Genomic DNA, 17212 nt, shown 5'->3' with positions numbered 1-17212 from the left:
ACCTCGCTATATCGGTCCTTTCAAGATTGAACAAGTCATCAATCCTGTTGCTTACAGACTCCAGTTGCCTCCCTTCTTAAAAATACCCAGGACATTCCATGTTTCCCTGTTGAAACCGCGGATCTTGAATCGGTTTCATTCCTCACTTCCTCCAACTCCGAAAGTCCAAACTCAACGAGGCGTTGAGTATGAAGTGGCCAAGATCCTGGACTCACGTCACCGTTACGGTCAACTACAATATCTTATTGACTGGAAAGGTTATGGTCCTGAGGAACGTTCATGGACCAATGCTTCTGATGTCCATGCTCCTGCCTTGGTCCGGAGATTCCATTCCAAGTTTCCTCAAAAGCCAAAGAAGTGTCCTGGGGCCACTCCTAAAGGGGGGGGTGCTGTCACGAGCCGGGTATCTGGACGCCATTTCTTACCCATCAGATGCCTCCTAAGGCTGGCTCAGCGCTCCAGGACCGGATTCCATCTGTTATCCTGATGTGTACATTCCTGTATCCTCTCCTGTCACTCTGGGACGCTGTCACAGTAAACGCCATATTACACCTGGCATGGCGTCTCCCGCGGCCTCCGCCGCCGTCCCTGAACTTCTGCATGCAGAGTGTCTGAGTGGCGATTACGTCAGCCGCGGCCTCCGCTGTGTCCGCGTGGTTGGATGTGCATCTGTCAGCCTGGCGCCTCCTGTCTCCGGTGGCCGGCGCCGCCATTACTGTTTTCATTACCACATGGATTACAAACCAAACTTCCCTCCAAGTGTCTGCATGGGCGCAGCCATCTTGGATTCTGTCAGCTGATCATTTCCACCAATCTGTTCTCAGTATTGATAATCTGCATAATTGCCTAGCCAATCCCTTCCTTGCTGCAGGTATAAATACACTGTGCCTGAGCAAGGAAGGCGTCAGTGCTTTGGTAGTCAAACCTAGTTCCTGTTTGTCTCTCTCCTGTGATTGTCTTCCAGGTTCCAGCTCCTGTCTCAAGACTTCCACCATAGAGACCCGCACCAGCATTCCACCTGCGGTGTAGCCTGACTCTCCAATCCATTGTGGATTCATCTGTTTCCAGCTACAACATTACCTGCTTCCAGCTCAGCTTCCAGCAGAGTACAGCTTCCCTTAAAGGGCCGGTGTCCTTTCTACACTTTACCACTCTCCACCGGTATTATTATTTCTCCGCTCTCAAGTTCTACATTTCAGTTCATATTTCATCGCTCCCAAGTTCATTTATTATTTAACTGGTTCCAGCCAGTATCCACTCCGTGCTAACAACAGTCTGGTTCCAGCCAGTATCCACAGCAGCTGTTTTATCTTCAGCAACCCAGCTTTTCCTGGAACACCAGCTGGCACAATCCTGGGTTATCTCCATTGCTACAGTCGGGCCTGGTAAGGACTTTCTATCTAGAAGATCATAAGAACTATCTCACACTACCAGTGCCCTGTGGCTCCTGCCATCCTGTAGTACCCAGGAACTGTATTTATTCTTTGCTGACTTTTACGTTTTCTTTTACTGCTGCTGTGTTGCGGAGTTGTCATAATAAACATCATTGACTTTTATCCAAGTTGTCGTGGTCACGCCTTCGGGCAGTTATTATTCATGTTACTTACATGTCCAGGGGTCTGATACAACCTCCCAGGTTCCGGTACATCTCAGCCCCTACAACTGAGGCTGCCTCCCGTCAGCTCAGGCCCTCAGTTGTGACAAACAGTGACTTACAGTTGAAGACAATATAAGCCAAGTACAGGGTATATAAACATAACTGCATCAACAGACAACAATTAAATAAGTATCAGGGTGAAAGAAAACTATGGGCTTTGGTGCTGTCAAAGATGGTTTAAATAAGAGAAGGAAATTCACATGAGGAAAGAGTGCCGTAGAGCTTACATTCTAAAGGGAAGGGGAAGACAGACAGGAGTGACAGAGAGGTGGGTAGACAATGAGCATGGAACAGAGGGTTAGGATGACATTTGGCTGGGTTTTGTGAAGAAGTGGGTTTTGACAGCCTGTTTAAAATATTGTAGCGAGGTGGGAAGGGAGCAGCATGTGAAATCTTGGCGGTAGGAAATAATCAGTAGGCAGGAGAGGTGGCATGCATTAGCAGCGTGAAAAGAATGGGTGGGAGTGTAAAGGGAGATAAGGTCAAGGCTGTAAATAGAAGAGGAGTGGGTGAGTGCTTTGTGAGCATGAGAAACTTGAATTGGATTCTGAAAGGGAAGGAAAGTGAAGGGCTTATAGGAGATGGGAGGTGGACGTAGTGCGTTTGGTGAGGAAGATGAGCTGGGCTGCAGCACTGAGAAAATATTGGAGCGGAGAGAGGCATTTGTCAGGGATGCCAGATAGAAATAGATTACAGTAGTCCAGTCTGGAGATGACCAGTGGGTGGTCATAGTAGGGTCTGAGTAGCATCCTGGGTGAGAAAGGGTCTGGTCCTGGAAATAGTTTTGAGATGAAAATGACAGATTTATGACAGGTGCTGAATATGTGGTTTGAAGGAGAGGGAGGAGTCGAGGATTACTGCATGATAGTGCCCTTGAAGGCTAGAAGAGACAGTAGTGTCATCAATAGATAATGAAATTGTGGGAGGTGAGGTTGTGCGGGAGGGTAGGAAAATGATCAGCTCAATCTTAGACATGTTAAGTTTAAGTAAAGGCTGCAACATTCAAGAAGAAATATCAGAGAGACAGTTGGAGATACAAATGAGGAGAGCAGGGGAGAGGTCAGGTGAGGAAAGGTAGATTTTAGTATCATCAGCATAGAGATAATGGAAGTCAAAAGATCTAATGAGTTCACTTAAAGAGGATTATATAGAGAGAAAAATAATACAAGGAACAAAACCTTGGGGGACACCTGCAGTTAGTGGAAGTGGGGGGAGTGGAGTCATAAGAGGATACAGCGAAGGAACAGTCAGAGAGATAGGAGGACAGTCAGGAGAGGGCTGCATCACACAGACCAAGGGAGTGATGGATTTGCAGGAGGAGAGGGTGGTCCACGGTGTCAAAAGCAGCAGAGTCAAGAAAATTAAGCAGAGTGTGGTGTCCCTTAGATTTGGCAGCATGGAGGTCATTGCAAACCTTCATTAGGGTTTTTTCAGTGGAGTGAAAAGGATGGAAGCCAGACTGGAATGGGTCAAGCAGTGAGTGGGAGGGAAGAAAGGCAGTACGGCGGTGGTAGATAATAATAATAATAATAATAATAATAATAATAATAATAATAATAATAATCAATTTTACTCGGTTCTCAAAACGGCATCTTATTGGCTATCCAAAACATGTGACATCCGTGAGCCAATAAGATGCCATTTTGAGAACCGAGTCAAAATGAGTAAAACCGAATCCGCTCATCACTAGTTGGAATAGGTATCCAGATGATAGATAGCCAGTGTCTAGTTAGTCAGTAGATAGACACTATGTATGTGTTAGACAGACATTAGGTCGATAGGTTCAAAAGGTTAACAGGGTCAAAAGGTCGACATGGAAAAGGTAGACAGGGACAAAAGGTCAACAGGGTCAAAAGGTCGACATGAAAATGGTCGACATAAAAAAGGTAGACATAGTTTTTGATATAGTTTACATGCTTTTGGACTATTTCATACCTTCTCTATCGATGTCGACATAGGTTTGGTTACAAACCTTGTGGCGAGCGTAGCAAACCACCAAGCCTGAAGCATGGCGAGCGAAGCTTTTCTACAATTGGGGTCCCAGATAACAAAACCTTCCACACAAACCACAAAAATGCAAAAAAAAAAATGGTGTCTACCTTTTTTGTGTCAACCATTTTCATGTCAACCTTTTGACCATGTCAACCTTTTGACGCTATCAACCTTTTGTACTATCTTTATGGGTGAAAAACGAGTGCTATAATATGGATAAGAAATTAAATAAATAAATAAATGTGGCTCCTGTAAAAAAGAAAAGGTTAAAAAGTGTAAATAATGTTTACAACTCCTTTTGGAGTAATTTGAGTGTACACAGTCCATGCAGGTGATCTGCTGCTGTTAGTTACTTTCCCTCACTCTACCTACCTTGTGGTTTGAGATAGTATAGAGTCGGAGTCCCAGCAGAGCTGGATAGCTGGCTTGTCACCAGAATCACACTGACCGCTGCTTCCAGCGATCGCGGTTCTCAGTGAGTGATGTCACGGCAGAGCCGCAGGTGGGATAAGAGGGAAGCAAGTAGCGCAGATCAGGATCCCGGTGCTGTGTCACGTGCTCCCAACGCATCTCAGTGCACTTTGTCAAGTATGGCAGTGGATTTCTGGATCCCCTTTTTATATTTAAAAAACTTTAATGTTCAATAATTAAAAACAGGAAGTGATGTCTGGAAATGTACCAAAAAGAGCGGCAACCATGTGTTGCATGTTGCTGTCTTGGATACTTGGTTTGAAGTTTTTGTAATAGCATTGAATTTTATAAACAAAATCGGAGTTTAAAAAGATCATCATATAATACACACACTGCAGAAAAGAATAAGACATGAAAAGGAATCCAGTGCAAAATAAAAAAAAAAGTCTACCAAGAACAGAATCCACACAATCAGAAGACAAAATATACAAGAACACCATGATTAAACAACATCCAAGACAAACTGGACATAAGAGAGAATATCAACCATACAGTCATAAGAATTTTCATTTCAAACCTAATTCATACCAACTTATAATGGACTCTTTTAAATCAGAACAAGAAAGTGCCAAACGTGAAGAAGAGCAAGAATTTCAGTCCTTGTTAAATCAAATCCAGAACAAGGAACAAAGCAAGCATCAAAGAAAACACTCTATGAAAAGAAATCATTGTGAGGATACAGATGAAAACACAGAAAATTAAGATTTTTTAGGTGTAACTCATGGAATAGAGAAACCACCAGACTACATAGGAGTTCCCACCAAGAAGAAATACAACGAGACCTCCTCCAACGAAAAAGAAAGAAGGGACATAGGGGTGGTGTACGAACAAAAAAGAAGAAAATGACATCAGATAACAAACCAATTATATTTAATTTGAGCAAGAAAGTACTGACGGAAGCTTAAACTTCAGTTCTACAGAAATGACTTAATTTTGCCCCACAATCAAAGTCGAACAAGTTTGACGTCTACATAGACGTACAACAATGTATCCAAAAAATAAGAATTTACTTACCGATAATTCTATTTCTCGTAGTCCGTAGTGGATGCTGGGAACTCCGTAAGGACCATGGGGAATAGCGGCTCCGCAGGAGACTGGGCACATCTAAAGAAAGCTTTAGGACTATCTGGTGTGCACTGGCTCCTCCCCCTATGACCCTCCTCCAAGCCTCAGTTAGGATACTGTGCCCGGACGAGCGTACACAATAAGGAAGGATTTTGAATCCCGGGTAAGACTCATACCAGCCACACCAATTACACCGTACAACTTGTGATATGAAACCCAGTTAACAGCATGATAACAGAGGAGCCTCTGAATAGATGGCTCACAACAAGAACCCGATTAGTTAACAATAACTAAGTACAAGTATTGCAGACAATCCGCACTTGGGATGGGCGCCCAGCATCCACTACGGACTACGAGAAATAGAATTATCGGTAAGTAAATTCTTATTTTCTCTGACGTCCTAGTGGATGCTGGGAACTCCGTAAGGACCATGGGGATTATACCAAAGCTCCCAAACGGGCGGGAGAGTGCGGATGACTCTGCAGCACCGAATGAGAGAACTCCAGGTCCTCCTCAGCCAGGGTATCAATTCGTAGAATTTTGCAAACGTGTTTGCCCCTGACCAAGTAGCTGCTCGGCAAAGTTGTAAAGCCGAGACCCCTCGGGCAGCCGCCCAAGATGAGCCCACCGTCCTTGTGGAATGGGCTTTTATTGATTTAGGCTGCGGTAATCCTACCGCAGAATGCGCCAGCTGAATAGTGCTACAAAACCAGCGCGCAATAGACTGCCTAGAAGCAGGAGCACCCAGCTTGTTGGGTGCCATCAGGATAAACAGCGAGTCAGTCTTCCTGACTCCAGCCGTCCTGGAAAAATAAAATTTACAGGGCTCTGACTACGTCCAGCAACTTGGAATCCTCCAAGTCCCCAGTAGCCGCAGGCACCACAAGAGGTTGGTTCAAGTGAAAACCTGAGACCACCTTCGGGAGAAACTGAGGACGAGTCCTCAACTCTGCCCTATCCATACAGAAAATCAGATAAGGCCTTTTACATGACAAAGCCGCCAATTCTGACACACGCCTGGCCAAGGCCAAGGCCAACAGCATGACCACTTTCCACGCGAGATACTTTAGCTCCATGGTTTTAAGTGGCTCAACCAATGTGACATTAGGAAATCCAACACCACGTTGAGATCCAAAAAGTGCCACAGGAGGCACAAAAGGAGGCTGAATATGTAGTACTCCTTTAACCAAAGTCTGAACTTCAGGCAGTGAAGCCAGTTTTTTCTGGAAGAAAATCGACAGAGCCGAAATCTGGACCTTGATGGACCCCAATTTGAGGCCCAAACGTCACCCCTGCTTGCAGGAAGTGCAGGAATCGACATAGTTGAAATTCCTCCGTCGGGGCCTTCATGGCCTCCCACCAAGCAACAAATTTTCGCCAAACGCGGCGATAATGTCTTGCGGTGACATCCTTCCTGGCTATGATCAGGGTAGGGATGACTTCCTTCGGAATACCCTTTTCCTTTAGGATCCGGTGTTCTACCGCCATGCCGTCCAACGCAGCCGCGGTAAGTCTTGGAACAGACAGGGTCCCTGCTGCAGCAGGTCTTGTCTGAGCGGCAGAGGCCAAGGGTCCTCTGCCAGCATCTCTTGAAGTTCCGGGTACCAAGCTCTTCATGGCCAATCCGGAACCCCGAGTATGGTTTTCACTCCTCGCCTTCTTATCATTCTCAGTACCTTGGGTATGAGAGGTAGAGGAGGAGACACATAAACCGACTGGTACACCCACGGTGTCACTAGAGCGTCCCCAGCGATCGCCTGAGGGTCCCTTGACCTGGCGTAATATCTTTTCAACTTCTTGTTGAGGCGGGACGCCATCATGTCCACCCGTGGTCATTCCCAACGGTTTACCCGCATTTGGAAAACTTCTGGATGAAGTCCCCATTCTCCTGGGTGTAGGTCGCCCATCGGAGAATCCTTGTGGCTTCTGCCATCGCCATCCTGCTTCTTGTGCCGCCCTGTCTGTGTACATGGGCGACCGCCGTGATGTCGTCTGATTGGATCAGTGCCGGCTGGTTCTGAAGCAGGGGCCTTGCTTGTCTTAGGGCATTGTAAATGGCCCTTAGCTGCAGAATATTTATGTGAAGCGAAATCTCCTTGGAAATTTCTTCCCTGTGTGACTGCACCCCAGCCCCGAAGGCTGGCATCCGTGGTCACCAGGACCCAGTCCTGTATTCCGAATCTGCGGCCCACTAGTAGATGAGCCCTCTGCAGCCACCACAGCAGCGACACCCTGTTTCTTGCTGACAGGGTTATCCGCTGTTGTATCTGTACATGGGACCCGGACCATTAGTCCCACAGGTCCCACTGGAACGTCCTTGCGTGGAGTCTTCCGAATGGAATTATGCTTCGTACGAAGCTACCATTTTTCCCAGGACTCGTGTGCATTGATATACCGACACCTGTCCTGGTTTTAGGATGTCTCTGACTAGAGATGACAACTCCTCGGCTTTTTCCACTGGAAGAAACACTCTTTTCTGGTCTGCGTTCAGAAACATTCCCAGGAACAGAAGACGTGTCGTCGGGACCAGCTGTGACTTTGGAATATTGAGAATCCAGTCGTGCTGTTGTAGCACTTCCCGAGAGAGTGCTACCCCCACTACCAACTGTTCTTTGGACCTCGCCTTTATCAGAAGATCGTCCAAGTACGGAATAATAAAAACTTCCTTCTTGTGAAGGAGTATCATCACTTCGGCCATTACCTAGGTAAAGACCTTCGGTGCCGTGGACAACTCCACCGGCCGCATCTGGAACTGATAGTGACAGTCCTGTACCACATATCTGAGGTACTCCTGGTGAGGGGGGGGGGAATGGGGACATGCAGGTATGCATCCTTGATGTACAGGGAGACCCTGTAATCCCCCTCGTCCAGGCTCGTAATAAGCGCCCTGAGCGATTCCATCTTGAACTTGAATCTTCTGATATAAAAGTTCAAGTATTTTAATTTCAAGATGGGTCTCACCGAACCGTTGCGGTACCACAACCACTGTGGAATAGTAACCCCTTCCTTGCTGAAGGAGGGGCACCTTGACAATCACTTGTTGTGATTATAGTGTTGAATATCCACCAACACCGTCTCCCTGGCAGAGGGAGGTGCCGGTAAGGCAGATTTTAGGAAACGGCGGGGGGAAGAACGTCTCGAACTCCAGCCTGTACCCCTGAGATACTACTTGAAGGACCCAGGGATCTATGTGAGAGAGCCCACTGTCCGCTGAAATATCTGAGACGGGCCCCCACCGTACCCGGGTCCGCCTGTGCAGCCCCAGCACCATGCTGTGGACCTACCGGACGCAGGGAGGACTTCTGCTCTTGGGAACTAGCTGTGTGTTGCAGCTTTTTCCCTCTACCTTTGCCTCTCGGCAGAAAGGATGAGCCTCTAGCCCACTTGTTTTTCTTGGGCCGAAAGGACTGTACTTGATGATACGGTGCTTTCTTTTGTTGTGGGGTAGCCTGTGGCAAAAAAATTAATTTCCCAGCAGTAGCTGTGGAAACGAGGTCTGAAAAACTATCCCCAAACAGTTTTACCCCCTTATAGGGCAACTTCCATGTGCCGATTCGAGTCGGCATCGCCTGACCATTGCCAAGTCCATAACCCCCGTCTGGCGGCAATGGACCTGGCGCTTATTTTTGATGCCAGCCGGCAAATATCCCTCTGTGCATCACGCATGTATAAGACCACGTCTTTTATATGCTCTATTTTCAGCAAAATATTGTCCCTATCCATAGTTATTTTCCGACAGGGAATCTGACCACGCAGCGGGAGCACTGCCCATCCATGCCGAAGCAACGGTTGGTCGCAATATAATGTCCTAGTGTGTGACCATATCTTATAGGGTAACCTCCTGCTTTCTATCAGCAGGTTCCTTCAGGGCGGCCGTACCCGAAGACGGTAGTGCCACCTTTTCTGATAAGCGTGTAAGCGCTGTATCTACCCTATGGGGTGTTTCCCCGCGTGACCTATCCTCTGGCGGGAAAGGGTACGCTGCCAATAACCGTTGTAGAAAATATAAATTTCTTACCGGGGGAAGACCACTCTTCCTCACACACCTCATTTAGTTTCTCAGATGCAGGAAAAACTACTAATAGTTTTCTCTCACCAAACACAATACCCTTTTATGTGGTATAATCATAAATGTGTAATACATTTTTCATTGTCTTAATCCTGTAACGGGTGGACCTATTTGGAGGGTACACCAGTCTCATCGATGTCGACACTGGAGTCAGTATCCGTGTCGACATCTGTGTCTGTTATCTGAGGTAGCGGGCGATTTTAGAGCCCCCCATGACATTTGAGATGCTGGAATAGGCACAAGCTGAGTAGCCGGCTGTTCCGTGTCGTCTGCCTTTTATGTAAGGAGTTGACACTTTCACGTTGATCCTTCCATAAGTTCAACCACACCGGTGTCGACCCCGCAGGGGGTGACAACATATTTACAGGCATTCGCTCCGCCTCCACCTCATTATCCTCCACATACCTGTCGACACAGCCGTACCGACACACAGCACACACACAGGGAATGCTCTGATAGAGGACAGGACCCCACAAAGCCCTTTGGGGAGACAGAGGGAGAGTATGCCAGCACACACCAGGGCGCTATATATCACAGGGATAGCACCTATAAAAAAGTGTTTTCCCTTATAGCTGCCTATATGTTGTATACTGCGCCTAAATTGTGCCCCCCCCCTCTCTTTTTAACCCTTTCTGTAGTGTATTAACTGCAGGGGAGAGCCAGGGAGCTTCCCTCCAACGGAGCTGTGAGGGAAAAATGGCGCCAGTGTGCTGAGGAGATAGGCTCCGCCCCTTTTTCGCGGACTTTTCTCTCGCATTTTTATGGCATCTGGCAGGGGTTAATATACATCCATATAGCCCTGGGGGTTATATGTGATGTATTTTTGCCAGCCAAGGTGTTTATATTGCTGCTCAGGGCGCCCCCCCCAGCGCCCTGCACCCTCAGTGACCGGAGTGTGTGGTGTGCATGAGGAGCAATGGCGCACAGCTGCAGTGCTGTGCGCTACCTTGGTGAAGACTGATGTCTTCTGCCGCCGATTTTCCGGACCTCTTCTTGCTTCTGGCTCTGTAAGGGGGCCGGCGGCGCGGCTCTGGGACCGGACTCCGAGGCTGGGCCTGTGTTCGGTCCCTCTGGAGCTAATGGTGTCCAGTAGCCTAAGAAGCCCAAGCTGGCTGCAAGCAGGCAGGTTCGCTTCTTCTCCCCTTAGTCCCTAGATGCAGTGAGCCTGTTGCCAGCAGGTCTCACTGAAAATAAAAAACCTAAAACTAACTTTTTCTAAGAAGCTCAGGAGAGCTCCTAGATTGCACCCTGCTCGGTCGGGCACAAGAATCTAACTGAGGCTTGGAGGAGGGTCATAGGGGAGGAGCCAGTGCACACCAGATAGTCCTAAAGCTTTCTTTAGATGTGCCCAGTCTCCTGCGGAGCCGCTATTCCCCATGGTCCTTACGGAGTTCCCAGCATCCACTAGGACGTCAGAGAAATTAAGCATTAAGAAATTCTTTGCCAAAACCCTACAAAGGAGATGTCTATTCAAGAGGAGAAATTTAAACACACCAAACATGCGCCACCATCCACTTTTAAACCGATACACTGCAGAGGACCACATGTGGAAACATTTCAGAAGCTAATAGAGGATGAAATAGAAAAGATACCGGAAAACCCTAAAATGAAGCTAAACCTAACAAAGGATGAAAAGAAAGGATTAAAGGAACTTAAATTAGATAAAAACATTGTAATAAAGCCAGCAGATAAAGGTGGCAGCATAGTCATCATTTTATTATGGGGAAAAAAATCAAAAAATTCCAACCTTTTACTGTTTACCAAAGATACATAAGGACTGTGTTAACCCTCCAGGACGTCCAATTGTTTCGGGTATTCTCTTCATCACATTAAACTTATCGAAATATATTGATTCCTTTCTACAAAACATGGTCCGAATGCAGAGAAAGGAAAAGAGAAACAGCTGCTCTCGTAGGAGTGAGTATAGACAATTAAAGGAGAGCTGACATATGTTTATCTCTAAAATATTTATTTATTATAATCTAACATTTAGATATAATAACATCCTAAATCTTCAGTAAATTAAAAACATGTATAAAATATACAGAATATTGGATAGATAATAATTCACTGGGTCACCGCAAACAGATATGTTTCAATAATGTCCGCAGACAGTGTAAGTCCCCAAGGTATATATGATCTGTATATGAGCACTAGTAAAGTTCGGCTCAGTGCTGTAGCAGATGGAAGTGCTAATAATATAGCAACTGTATCACTTGTTGCTGTTGTAGCTAAGGGTGTAGTAGTGTATGCCGGCGGCCTGGCTCCCGGTGGCCATCATACCGGTGCCGCAATCCCGACCGCCGGCATACCGACAGCTGGGCAAGTGCAAATGAGCCCCTTGCGGGCTTGCTGCACTCGCCATGTTGTGCTCGCCATGCTGCGGTCACGGTGGCGTGCTATGCGTGCCACGCTATCTATTCTCCCTCCAGGGGGGTTGTGGACCCCCAAGAGGGAGAAAAAGTGTCGGTATGCCGGCTGTCGGGATTCTGGTATACTGTGCGCCGGAATCCCGACAGTCGGCAAACTGAAGACCACCCGTAGCTAAATATGGTTACAATGTGTCTCAAACAGAGATACTTTGTGAGCTAGTCTGAAGCTACTAAACATTAGATCAACCTAAAAAGAAACAAAATACTAAGGGATTCCCTTGTTGTCTTAATTGTAAAGCCTGTAAGAACAAGCTACTGTCTACAAAACCAGAGACATTATTCACTTAAAAAAAAAAAACAACAACAAACAAAAAAAAAACAGGTAAAAATGACAAAATAACAGATCATATCAGCTGTGAAACAGAAAGCAATCTATGTCTTGGAATGCCCTTGCGGATTGCAATATGTCGGCCAGACAAAGAGAAAAATCAAAATTAGACTGGCTGGACACATCTATAATATAACAAAGGGTCTTATTACTCACAGTGTATCTAAACATTTCTCTAAGATCCACAATAAATATCCTACAGGATTAAAATTTACGGCTATACAAAAGATAAACAAAAACAGGAGAGGAGGAGATATTGTAGCAGGTTTAAAAAAAATTAAACCCGTTGGGTTTTTGAACTTAAGACGCTACAACCATCTGGGCTCAATATTAATATTGAACTAAATGCCTTTTTACAATCATTTTTTACATACACCAAATACACTTACTTTTATATTGTAACTAATGTGGCACCTGAATTTATATGTGTATATATATATATATATATATATATATATATATATATATATATATTCTTGCAAAGCAGTCGGCACTCCCAGGCTCTTTAAAACAACATGCTCCGTGCCAGTTCAGAAAATGATCATGCAAGTCCCAGAAAGGAACGGCACTGGCGACAATGAATTTGCTATAGAAGATGTATTGAACAGGCTACAGCTGTTTCAGGGCATCTGCCCTTTCCTCAGGCCAAATACATACAAGGACAAACAGACATACAACACTTACCCTGCTAAATACCCCCGGAGCACACCCGCCGCCGCGTCTCCTCCACGCCGTCCTGCTTCCAGGTGCCGAGCCGCCAGGTCACTTCCGCCCCATGCGTAGCTTGTAGCCATGGCAACCCAGCGCTTGCTTGTCAGCCAGGCGCAGCCGCTCTGTCACGGAGACCCTCAAGCCGCTCTCCCCGTCGTCAGGCGCTGGATGGGCACAGACTCCCAGGGAGCTCCCTATAATAGAAACAGAAACATATACATTAAATGTGCATAATAAAAACAAATGCATAAAAGCATACAATCTATACGTGACACTTTCTGCATATACAAGACCATTACAAAAAAATCACACTGATCCTAGCTAATATATGCCTACGTTACACCAGAGACCACTCCCCCTATCTATAAACCTACTAACTATACTAGATTTTGAAGAACTACTACAACAACCATCCAGAAAAACATCTGGATAGAACTGTGAAGTAGTTTGAACCACCCGCTGAGTGACCCAGAAACACATCTAGGTCAAACAGATGTTCGGAAAGGATTAGGATAAGCTGAAAACCTAGGTCAAGAATTTCTAACTGAACGCATTCCAGTTGACCTTGTCGTTAAGACCCCGTGGCCAGAAGGTATCCAACCTCATGATCCACCGGGTCTCTTTCTCCAACAGGATCTTGGCCCTATCACCACCTCTTAATGTTGATGGTACGTGTTCTATGCCAAAATACTTCAAAGAATTAATGGTGTGATGAGCTAATAAGAAGTGTCGGGCCACCGGCTGATCCACCGGTTTACCCTCCAACGTCAATTTAATGGCTGAACGGTGGGCCGCCATGCGTTCACTGAATTTTCGTGTAGTCTGCCCTATGTAGAACAAACCACACGGGCAGACTATGGCATAGACAACATAAGATGTGCTCCATGTAATCACCTGTCTAATATTGAATGTTACGTTACGAGTTGGATGTTTAAATTCTTTACAGGCAATCATGTGTTTACACGTAGCACATTTAGGACACCGATAACAACCAGGAGGTTTTTTATGGATGAACACATCATCCAACCTCTTCATCCCTGAAATATCTGTTTTAACAACAAGATCACGAAGGTTGGCCCCTCTCCTAAAGGCTGTAATTGGTTTCAACCCTTTAAATGATGTCAAATCTGGGTCTGACGCCACTATTGGCCAAAGGGCACGCGAGGCCCTGCGAACAATAGGGCTGGCAGTTGAGAAATCACAAGGCCAGGACGGCGTGGAGGAGACGCGGTGGCGGGTGTGCTCCGGGGGTATTTAGCAGGGTAAGTGTTGTATGTGTGTTTGTCCTTGTATGTATTTGGCCTGAGGAAAGGGCAGATGCCCTGAAACAGCTGTAGCCTGTTCAATACATCTTCTATTGCAAATTCATTGTCTCCAGTGCCGTTCCTTTCTGGGATTTATATATATATATATATATATATATATATATATATATATATATATATACACTTATTTTAATATATTTATATATGCTCAAAACAGTTTACAAAAACTTCAAGCCAAGTATACAAGACAGCAACATGGAACACATGGATGCAGTTCTTTTTGGGGCATCACTTCCTGTTTTTAATTATTGAACAATAAAGTTTTTTAAATAGAAAAAGGGGATCCGGAAATCCACTGCCATCCTTGACAAAGTGCGCTGAGACGCACAAAATGCGTTGGAGGCACGTGACACAGCACCGAGATCCTGATCTGCGCTACTTGTTTCCTGCTATCCCGCCGGCAGCTTTGCCGTAACATCACCCGCTGAGACCTGCTATCGCTGGACGCAGCTGTCCGTGTGATTCTGGTGACAAGCCAGCTATCCAGCTCTGCTGGGAGTCCGACTCTATACTATCTCAAGCCGCAAGGTAGGGAGAGGCAAGGCAGCAGCAGATCACCTGCATGGACTGTGTACACTGAAATTGCTCCAAAAGGAGTTGTAAACATTATTTACACTTTTTAACCTTTTCTTTTTTACAGGTGCCACGTTTATTTAATTTCTTATCCATATTATAGCGCTTGTTTTTCACCCAAACATGTTTTACAATCTATTGTACAGCTTATTTATACATACATAGCGCATTTCAATATTAACTTTATCTTTTGTACTGTCTACCTTTTTCACGTCGACCTTTTGACCCTGTCGACCTAATGTCTGTCTAACATATGGTGTCTATTGACTGTCTAACTCAGAGGTTCTCAAACTCGGTCCTCGGGGGCCCACACAGTGCATGTTTTGCAGGTCTCCTCACAGAATCGAAAGTGAAATAATTAGCTCCACCTGTGGACCTTTTAAAATGTGTCAGTGAGTAATTAATACACCTGTGCACCTGCTAGGTTACCTGCAAAACATGCACTGTGTGGGCTCCAGAGGACCGAGTTTGAGAACCTCTGGTCTAACTAGATACTGTCTATCTATCATCTCATACCCGTTGGAAGACTGGTTGAGATGAGATTCTTGGAGGTATGACTGATTTGCAAGAGAAAGAGCAATACTGAAGGATGAGAGCATAAGTTTGAAGTACAGGACATCTGCCTTAGAGTGTGATTTCTTCCACTGTCGCTCAGCAGTACATGAGCACTTTTGCGGATATTTGATGTGCCAGGGTTCAGGTGTTAATCTTTGAGGGTGAATAGTGGTTGGTGGAATGAGAGTGGTAAGGACAGAAGTAAGGTATACATCATATAGGGGAGTGGCTTGTTCAGGGCTTGAGAGAAAGAGAAAATAGAAGAGAGAAGTGAGTCGAACAGGGAGGTGATGTTAATATCCTCAATGTTAAGCTTGGTGATGGTAGCCTTAGGAGGTAGAGATGGAGAAGCAGAGAGAGATAAGTTAAAAGAGAGGGGATGGGGTGTTGGAGAAATCAGAATTATCACAGTAAGTGAAGACCAGACCAAGTGAACTCCCATTAATATGGGAGGCTGAGGAGGTCCACTGGGAGAGACCAAGTGAAGATGTGAGCTTAAGGAGTTTAGAGGAAGGAGATATTGATGTTGAAATTGCCTAAGATAATGGAGGCAATGTTAAAAGAAATAAAGTGACTGAGCCAGGAAGCAAAGTTGTCAACAAATTTGGAGGGCATACCAGGGGGATGGTAAATGACACCAACTCAAAGATTATCAGTTCAGAAGAGACATATAGCATAGGCCTCAAATGTAGAGAATGTAAGGGACGGTTCTGAGGATAAGAGTAGCTAGAGCGTAAAATTAATATGGATGTTGCGCTAATTTTAAATTACTGTTACCAAGCACTAGATTAAAGCTGAATAAAAATTCAACACTTTTAGAAAAAAAAATCAATATCTCGATTTTTCAGACACAATGGTCACACATAATTATAGAGCATGTAAATAGTCACATTTATAAAGCACCTAATGTTATATTCCTTAAAAAGAAATTGTGTATGTAAAAAATGCAACCACGATTTTTTATATTAAAAAGTGGAAGTCCAATGTCCATATGCATAAAAAAAAATAAAAAATAAAAAATCTAGTTTTTAGAGTCCGAGTTGTCCTGTCCACGTTCTGGAGTCCGCACAGACATTGCAGAACATATATACAGTACAGGGTATCACAATTTATGAACTCTCGTATTTGAAATACCTCATGAGTTCTATGTGACATGACTTCTGTGGTTTTTCGATTCATAAAACCACAGGTGATGCACCTTCATTTACCACATTTGTAACATCCTTGGACAGGAGTAGTGGTGAGCCAAGTTTGTTTCCTTTCTTTGTTTTTTACTTTCTTCAGCATACTAGGTGCTAGGTGTGATTTTAAGTTAATATTTTTCTTGGAAATTACTCTAGGTTGTACATCCACTGTTTTTTGAAGAATGTGATCTTGCTGTAGGATCTTAAAATTATTCATGAGCACTTTCTTTATTTCACCTGACTTATTATTTGGAGATATAGAGCATTTGAGATTGTGTATCATTTTGAGTTGTGGTCTTCCCTAATTTTCTTTTTGAACTTGGTTATAATAATTTAGTTCTATTAAGGTTCTATCACTGATCCGGTTTGGGATTGTTGTGGACTTGGGGTATCTTCCGAAGATTGGGAAGAGGAACCGCAACTGGGCCGCAACAGAGATGGCCGAATGTAGGTTTTCCTCATACAGGATTCAGACAGCAGGCAGGAGGCACGTGTTGGATATTGAAGATCTCCTGAAAAACAAGAACTTGAAAGGGCTGATGAATCCTCTGCAGACAGACGATAATGAACGTGGCTGGAGAACAGGAAGATTGAGAGTAGTAACCGAGGCTGGAATGTACGGTGCGGAAGCCTGTGTTTGCTGGACGCACAGTAAATTAGAGGTACAGAACGCGGAAGGCACTGACTGTGCTAGGAGATACAGAAGTGCTTGGCGGCACTGAGGTGCTGGAGGCACGGAGGTGCTTGGAGGCATGGAGGTGCTTGGAGGCATGGAGGTGCTTGGAGGCACGGAGTTGCTTGGAGGCACGGAGGTGCTTGAGGCACGGAGGTGCTCAGAGGCACGGAGGTG

Source organism: Pseudophryne corroboree, chromosome 4 (assembly GCF_028390025.1).
Source record: "Pseudophryne corroboree isolate aPseCor3 chromosome 4, aPseCor3.hap2, whole genome shotgun sequence".
NCBI lineage: Eukaryota > Metazoa > Chordata > Amphibia > Anura > Myobatrachidae > Pseudophryne > Pseudophryne corroboree.
This window is presented reverse-complemented; position numbering follows the sequence as displayed.